We start from the raw sequence: 9,074 nt of genomic DNA, 5'->3' as shown, positions 1-9,074 counted from the left end.
TCCACTCAATTATACATACATAATAGATGCAAACTCCGTTCCTTTTGCTCGAATCCCTGGAGTGGGGGATAGAGTAATTCCAAACACGAACAGGAGAGTCTTGTTAATAGCAGACGCACACATGGGTGAAGGTCTTGGGCACCGAGAGATCAAGGAATCTCTGAAAGAATTACAATCAGAATACTGGTGGCCGGGGATGAGCCTGCAACATTACAAATTTGCAATGAGCTGTCAAAACTGCAACAGAGATCGCAGTGGCGAACCGGCCGGAGTAGTGCCAGGACCCCAATTAGAGAGCATAAGGCGATCTATACGCATAATCAAACAGGAAAAATGCGTCCCACTGTATATTATTTAAGACTAAAATTCACTTAAAATGTGGCCCCAGTGCTCGGCTGACGCCAGAACTGTTATAAAAGATTTGCGAGTCTATATCGGCACATACGCTATTGGCATGCTACATTCTGACCAGGGTCCTGCTTTCAGCTCTCGAGCTTATAAGGAGGCCATGACCAGCATGGGCATTGCATTGCGGTACTCTTGTCCCTTCCATCCTGAGGGAAATGGGATTGTGGAAAGAAAAAACCGAGACATAAAGCAATCTATAACGGCAAGGGTATTAGGTTCGGGTGTTGGGTGGGTCCAACATTTAACAAGTGTCCAACGTAGTCTTAATAATCTGCCAAGAAATTCTCTGACAGGTTTCAGTCCGTACGAACTATTGTTCGGGACTAGAATGCCTATTCAGGACTTAGATAGTCAGACTTCAGTGGTAGAAGAAAAATGCGTTCATATCAAAGATCGTTTGGCTATTTTACAGGACTTAAATGAAACAAGAAAAGACCTGAGCAACGTGAAGTTAAAACAGCAGCCAACAGCCACTGAAGATAAACCACCTGTCCCAGCAAGGCCTGTCTGGATTCAAAAGATTGGGGATCTGGTCAGAGAGAAGATCGCGGTGAAGAAGGAATTTGGGCCTTCTTACAGAAAAGCAGTACCTGTCTTAGCTATCAGCGGAACGAGATCAGTTGTACTACCGCCCCTTGCTGGTAAAAAGGAGAACCGAGTTGTATCCATCGACCTGGTAAAACCACAATCATGTGGCCAATAATAAGTAGTACGCCCAGTGGACTCCCAGAAATAGCAGAGTACCAAAACTTGCTACAATACAAGAGGTTCAAACTGAGAGACTAATCACATTTGATAAACCTACAGTGAATAAAAAAGGACTATGCAACAATGCCATGGGACTTGTGCCTCTTGAAACCCAAATTGCAACAGTTCGTCAAGAAACACCAGTCTACAACGATGTAGCCTCAGACTATGCTAATGAAACAAAAAATGCAAAAGCAACTGAAAATCCGGAAGCGATTCCAACAATTGACAGAACTGCATCCGGCTACTTCATCAATTTTGATGACTTTTCTGAGGATCCAAGCGAGTCTGAAGAACAGCCAACAACAAAAACTTTTAAAGACAAAGTAACTGAACTTCTACATTAACTCAAAGAAACCTATCTGATTTCTCCATGGATTGAATTTTGGATTGTGTTAGGTGTACTTTTCCTCCTGCTTTGGCTCATCATGGTTCTTTGTTTGGGAAAATTCATTGAAGGAAAATACAGTACAATGGACACAGCAAGTCAGAACATCAACTTGGTCCTAAAGCCACACAAGTCATCTCACATCGAGAAAAGAGAACTATCATCAGTGAATGTCACAGCCAATCCAATACCCGGTGGGGTAGCATGGGACGAAACAGATTACGAAATCTATGGCCCGGTCGAGCTCTTGAAATATCCACACCAGTTCAAGGTTTCATTAAGTGACTTTGTAAAACAGAGTACATTCTCTGATGATTGGGACTTTGAAAGCATTAATGATATGATGTCAGATTTAGTAATGTCAGCAAAATTTACAGAACATGATTACTTACAAGGTTCATCTAATTATGAAGAAATGTATTGTTACAACCACTTTGCACATCACTATTTGCATAACTCTTCTCAACCTAGAAATGTTTTTAATTATAATCAATGGGAACATTGTGCAACTCCACCGAAAGGTAGTTCAAAAAAAAATTTCGGGAAATTCCCGTACTTCTCAGGATTTAACACAAGTGATGCAGAAACGTTTTATTTCAAATTGTTAAATAAGACAGGAATGAAAACAATGTTGACAAATACTAAATTAATCTACTCAGAAACATTTTTTGAACAAATGACCACATTTGGTTTTGATTTCTGGAAAAACAACCTTGAAACAAAAACTATCTGGGGTACCAAAGATTGGCAGGTCAAAGGTCTATAAGCATTATTTAGAGCCTGCATGATCCCAGAACAAATTATATTCTTGAATGACACAATTCAACAGACAACCTGTCTTGGCCTAGCCAAAATTAAAGACTTAAACAAACCGTCTATTCCAAAGCCAACACTTGACAGTAATAGCACTACAGATGTTGAGATAGACGTATCCCATATTTTTAACCAAAACAGAACACATCCTGATTGGAAACAATGGTTGATCTGGCCTACAGACACAAATAACTGTCAAGATAGATTCCTGAACAAAACACAGGGGTTAAAAATGACCAGGCCAGACCCTAGATACTCCCAGAGACAACATCCAGGGATAGTTACAACATCCAGTGTAGGAAAACTCTGCCTCGAATGGTTACAGACATCCACACTGGCAGAAATTAAGCAACACTTGACTTTACTTAAAGACGGTGCTGACTTGCGTGATTTCATAATGGGACCACGCAAACAGCGTCAAAAACGTTTCATAGCGGCCGGTATATACGCTACTTACAACGAGGCTTGGAAAGTGATGCAAATTAAAACAGCAGAAAAAATACGAGAAATTGATCGTATTAATTTGGAAAAATAATTTTATGTTGTGGACAATGGGTTAATGACTCTGTCCTCCAGAATATATTCACTGGACAGTATTGTATCCTCTGCTATTGATATAATAGAGCAGGACTTACTAATATTACAACACGGTCAGTCCCAATTACGTTCTATTGTACAGCTTGGCTGGAAGTTGCAAAATCTGCATTCAGGCTACGTGCCCTGGCGTTTAATCAACACAACGTCATTATTCTCTATCTTTAACCTTACTGATACACAAATCAGTTTGGCACAAAAAGGAGCAGACTATACGATTCTGAGTATTGAAAAACTTGAGAGATTACCATTGACAATGTCAGAAAGACCTGTCATTGAATGGATAATACATGGTATAATCACAATTCCGATAATAACTTTCCAATTTAAATACTGTCAAGAGTATATACCAGCGGGCCAGTATGAAAGGTTGGGTAAAGGGTACATTAAGTCATCATGGAAATTACCATATACACACACATGTTACAGTGAAAAGAAACAGAATGTATTTCTTAGTGGAAACATTTTTAAACAATCACTAAGCGGTATACTTCTGTGTCAAGATATTGACCTGCATGGGGCCTGTGAGGGGACTTCAAATAACCTTTCATGTCACCAGCATGGCACACCTGCAACACGAATAGAGCCATTCTTTAGACGGCTTTCTAACGGGAGCTATATTCTAATAGTGGACCACAGCTGTTGTGGCATGGTGCCAGGAAAATTTTATCTTGTGAGCGTTAGTTCCATGGTCACTTGCTGTATGCACGTATTGTATCCAAACAGCACTCCAGACATGGAGGCAAAAATTTGGCCTTCTTTGAATATCTCTTCTATTCGAATTTATACTTTAAGCAGAATAAAGTCTGTCTTTTTACAGACAACGGTGCCGTTGACGTCATCAAAAGAATCGTATGATCTGCAAGTTGCAAGGACAACGGCATAGATACATACACTTTTATCAACAAATTGCCCCGTGCATTTCGTAGAAATGCTAAGCCAAATCCCAAATATGTCTGATACCAGTGGTATCCCACATATATTTAAGACAATTTTTTCGGGACTGTTAACACCCTTCGAAACAGTTCTGGGCATTTTTTCCTAATTTTGTCCATTCTGTCTTTGGCGGCCTACCACTTCTGTTGGGACTCGTAGCAGGCATTTTAATTTTGATACTTCTGCTTCGATATGGTAAGCCAAGTCGCAGACAAGACTCCAGCAACAATGGAAGAAACGATCCTAGCTATACGCTATCGGGACCGCATAACTAAAGTCCTTGGATTAGCCCGGCTAAGAGATCTGAATATGACCTGGTTTCTTTCATTCAGACCCATCTGGCAGAATTGCATCTTACCTGTGCTTCGATGTATGCTATGCGGAGAAGAATGTGTGTTGGACGTCTGTCTTACACTACCATCAGCAGTACCATTGGATACAGATACTTTGCTAAGTCCTTTAACGGCTCATGCATCGTGTTGTCCCCAGCGGTTACCCATCCTGATGACGGCATTCGTTGAGACTTCGCCACTACGATTAGGTGGTAGTGAAGTACGAGATGAGAGCAGCATCACCCAGGTACGACCTTCTGTGAGCATTGCTGATCCTGACATCGATGATATCAATCATGCTCGAGACTGCTCAGTTGCGGCATTTTCGAACTTAATCGAACTTTCACCAGAAGCCGTAGACAACTTTTTTGCGAGTCTGTCTGAAATGATGTTCTCCCCTGAACAAAAAGAATAACTTTTAAGCAAACGAGCACACAGCGTTCCCTGAACTCTGAATTCGGCCTTCACCTTTGATAAACAAATGCTACTGAAAATATTTGGAACTATTTTTTCCCACTGAAAGCAAAATTATTTTTTCTTCGATTCCAAAATATTTACCTTTTTTCCTGGCACTTGTACTCTGCTTAAAGTAGAACTATTCTTAGAGAACAGAGCTTCTATTTTTAAGGAACTCTAGAGACAATATATTACCTCAGCCTCTAGCACATTTACAGCGACTGTATTTATATGTGATGGAATGGTCTCGACCTTTTTTTCTGTATTAACCGCATGCGTGCGGGCGGAATTCCGCTCGTACGCTGACTTTTTCAAAAGCGCATGTTACGTGACGAGCTGGGCTCGTCATGAGCGTGCGAGGAGGCTACCTCATGACGAGCCCAGCTCGTCATCAGCGTCGAAGGGGTTAAGAGCCATTTCATGTGTAAATTTCGCAAATCGTTCAGCTAATCATATATATGCATCGTTTTTAACTGAATGATTACACTGCTTGAAAAGCGTACAGTACCAATATCATTTTTATGTATTTCGCATACACCATTTCAAATGCAAAAAAAATTATTTTGGGGTGGGTTTGAATACATATGCACCTTTAAATGTTTACTATTGCTTAGTTTTAGTAATGGTGGACATTAGATCGTGGAGTGGGTATTGTGTTTTTATCCAGGAGCCTAAATCGATATTACTATTTTATGCCCTTGTTCGGTTATAATCAATAATATCCCTATAATGGCATAATAATCATATCCATATTCAGTTGTAGCACATGCTGTCACATTAAGCAAGGCTACTTCCCCGGCCCCCTAGAAAGCACAACGAGTTCTCTAAACAATCCAAACCTCCAGCAACCTGGGAAATCCCCCTTGCTTGTATTGCTGGAATCAGCTAAAGGTACAAGTTGGTCAACTTTAAGGTAATCGGTGATGAAAACACCGGCGATGAAATAACACTAATACACGGCCATTCAGCCCACATCCCGGAGGCCGGGCGGTGTTTATGTAGAATCGATGCATGAGGGCCCAGCGGCCTTCTAGTGTGGACCAGCTAGAAATGAAAGGTTCTCTTCTGCTTTTCTAAACAATGTGAAAAACTCCCCTCCTCCCCCAATTAAACAAACACCCCCAGAGGACTAAGTTCCAAATCTTCAGTGCAATGAATCTCCAGTGCTGGCGGAAGCTGATGTCGCTCCCCCGTCCCTCTATCCACCTCCCCCCTCCCACCCCGCCATCGGTGATCTAGTATACGTGCAAAGAGCGTGTGGTAGGAGACATTATCCTTCCAGACGGAAATACCACGTCAGTACTACTCTACAGGGACGGAGGCTGGTCACCATCATCACTATCGGTGTCAGTGGGTGTGTCGTGATCGCGCAGGGCATGCACCAATGCCTCCCACGCCTGTGCTGCTTCCAGCGCCTTCTCGTTCTGTTGCCGCCTCGCCAGCTGATACCTCAAGGTGCTCTCGCCCTCAGCCCATTTAAGAAGTTCAGTGCACCATTTAGTGCCTGTTGGACCAACCCGTGCCTTCCAGTGTCTGGTTATTTCCCGCTTCGCCAGGAGTAGCCCCATCGTCGATAAATTTACTAGTAATTTTGTTTTTGGGGGTATGCGGGAACCAGTGCAGGATCCCCACCGCGGCGTCAAACTTCAGGGACCTTTCAGTGACCCTGTTAAGGGTGTCCCCTATCAGCGTCCAATATAGGGACAAAGCGGAGCAGGACCATAACATGTGAATGAGGTCAGCCCCGAGCGTCCGGCATCTAGGGCAGGCCGCCGTGTCCGAGGCGAAGTATTTCTGCATTTTCTCCGGGGTCAGGTAGGCCCGATGTAGTATATAAAAGTGGAACAACAAAAACACTACGGTGGGGGAGGACCTAGGGGAGATTTAAAGACCAAGCTCTGGATACAATCCCCAAAGAACCTATAAACAACAAAAGGTACCAGAGGGTCTCAAAAAAAGCGCCCAGAAGTATAAAGAAGTTACCCAAGGCACCCGCACCTCTAAATTGTTACGGCACAGGAGGCTCTCAAAGGATGAGGAAATTACCCATCAGTCACCATACGGATCCGCCCTTCATCATTTGGGATTTTATCCGGACCACCCGTCTGAGAAAATCAGTGCCACAATCAGAGGTCAACCCGGTGGAAAGGGGTCCCTCAGAAAGTGTAGACACTAACAGTGTGGTCTACCACTCGATGTTAATGAGTGGACTAAGAAAATGGGACTGGGGTGTGCAGTGCAAGAAAAAGTGAGTGAGAAAGAAAACCAAGACAAAATGTGTATTAAAGTTGGTTTAGAAAAAGCACAAGATAATATTTATTCTATGTGTGCCTTAAATACCAAGATTAAAAATATGTGCGACCTTAAGCAGTCTAATTATGTAGACTGCCTGAGGTAAGGGTGGTCGACATGTTTCTGCAATATAGGGACTATTACGTCCTTGCATTCATCAGGACCAGAACTAAACAATTAGAGCTACTAGCCTCACCCCACCTGGCAGCGGCTCAGGGGAAGATGAAGCACCGCTCTATCCGTCGGTACTCCGAGGCCGGCCAGTCGGCCAGGACGCCGGCCTCGGAGTACCGACGGATAGAGCGGTGCTTCATCTTCCCCTGAGCCGCTGCCAGGTGGGGTGAGGCTAGTCTACCTTACAGATCAAGTGATCGACACAGACTGTAAGGGCACTCGGATTATTCAGGTGACTGTGAGCACTTGTTTTACATTTCCTTGTGTCACTCTTTTCACTTCACTTATTATCAGTTCACGTTGTGCAGTAGCTCCAATTGTTTAGTTCTGGTCCTGATGAATGCAAGGACGTAATAGTCCCTATATTGCAGAAACATGTCGACCACCCTTACCTCAGGCAGTCTACATAATTAGACTGCTTAAGGTCGCACATATTTTTAATCTTGGTATTTAAGGCACACATAGAATAAATATTATCTTGTGCTTTTTCTAAACCAATTTTAATACACATTTTGTCTTGGTTTTCTTTCTCACTCACTTTTTCTTGCACTGCACACCCCAGTCCCATTTTCTTAGTCCACTCATTAACATCGAGTGGTAGACCACACTGTTAGTGTCTACACTTTCTGAGGGACCCCTTTCCACCGGGTTGACCTCTGATTGTGGCACTGATTTTCTCAGACGGGTGGTCCGGATAAAATCCCAAATGATGAAGGGCGGATCCGTATGGTGACTGATAGGTAATTTCCTCATCCTTTGAGAGCCTCCTGTGCCGTAACAATTTAGAGGTGCGGGTGCCTTGGGTAACTTCTTTATACTTCTGGGCGCTTTTTTTGAGACCCTCTGGTACCTTTTGTTGTTTATAGTATATAAAAGTGGACCAATTGGAATCGAGCGTTCCGCGTGCTCTTCCAGGCCCGGCGCATCAGCTGGGCCCACGTGGTCTCCGGGATGTCCTTCCCTATATCTGCCTCCCATCGGGTCCTGAGTGTGTCTAGTGGGGGTAGTCTCTCACTGACCATCCCGGAGTATAAGCACGATACGGCTTTGTCCGTCCCCGCCGCCATCCGTGGGGGGGGGGGCAAATTGGGGGCCACTGCCCCCATCTGTCCCCCAGGGGGGGCAGAAAGTCTGTAATGGTTGTGGGGGGGGGTGGGGGCATTGGCGTGCCCATTTCGGGCAGCCCCCACCCTAAAAAACAAGTGCACAAAAAAAATCCCTGGTGCATAGTGGGCTTTCTGCCCCCCGGGGGAGGGGGCAGATAGTCTGTAATGGTGGTGGGGGGGTGGGGGCATTGGCATGCCAGTTTCGGGCAGCCCCCACCCTAAATAAAAGTGCACAAAATAAAATCCCTGGTGCATAGTGGGCTTTCTGCCCCCCCCCGGGGGGGCAAATTGGGGGCTACTGCTCCCATTTGCCCCCCAGGTGGGGGCAGAAAGGCTGTAATGGTGCCAGGGGGGTGGGGGCATTGGCGCGCCCATTTCGGGCAGCCCCACCCTAAAAAAAGTGCCACCAAAAAAATTCCCTGCTGTATAGTGGGCTTTCTGCCCCCCCCGGGGGTGCAGATTGGGGGGCTATTGCCCCATCTGCCCCCCAGGGGGGGGCAGAAAGACTAAATACTATACATTTATTTATGGGGGGAGTGAAGGCCCTTGCCCAAGGGGCCGCTCCCCCCTCCCTGGTGTCTAGTGGGTGGATCCCTGCTTGGGGATCGCCCTCCTGGGACGATCCCCAAGCAGGGATCCACTCGGGAGGGGTACCATTGGAAAGATGAGATTCTCCCATTTCCAATGATACCTCTCCTGTCTTTCTACGTGCTCAGGAGGCTGCCCACTGAGCAAGTAGAAAGTGAAACTGAAATGAGCATAAAGGCTCATTTTAGTTTCGGTTTGTGTTCAATGACGACAGCGCGACGTGCGCGCTGATCGTCATTG

At 44.8% G+C, this 9,074-nt stretch overlaps 1 pseudogene; it reads left to right on the top strand.

Annotated features, from left to right (window-relative positions):
* Positions 1-8,683: 8,683 nt before the first annotated feature.
* Positions 8,684-8,768, top strand: LOC144820596 (small nucleolar RNA SNORA17; annotated as a pseudogene).
* Positions 8,769-9,074: the final 306 nt, after the last annotated feature.

The sequence above is a fragment of the Lissotriton helveticus genome, chromosome 2_1, assembly GCF_964261635.1.
Source record: "Lissotriton helveticus chromosome 2_1, aLisHel1.1, whole genome shotgun sequence".
Classification (NCBI taxonomy): Eukaryota; Metazoa; Chordata; class Amphibia; order Caudata; family Salamandridae; genus Lissotriton; species Lissotriton helveticus.
Note: the sequence above shows the minus strand (reverse complement) of the source record. Positions and strands in the feature narration are given on the sequence as shown.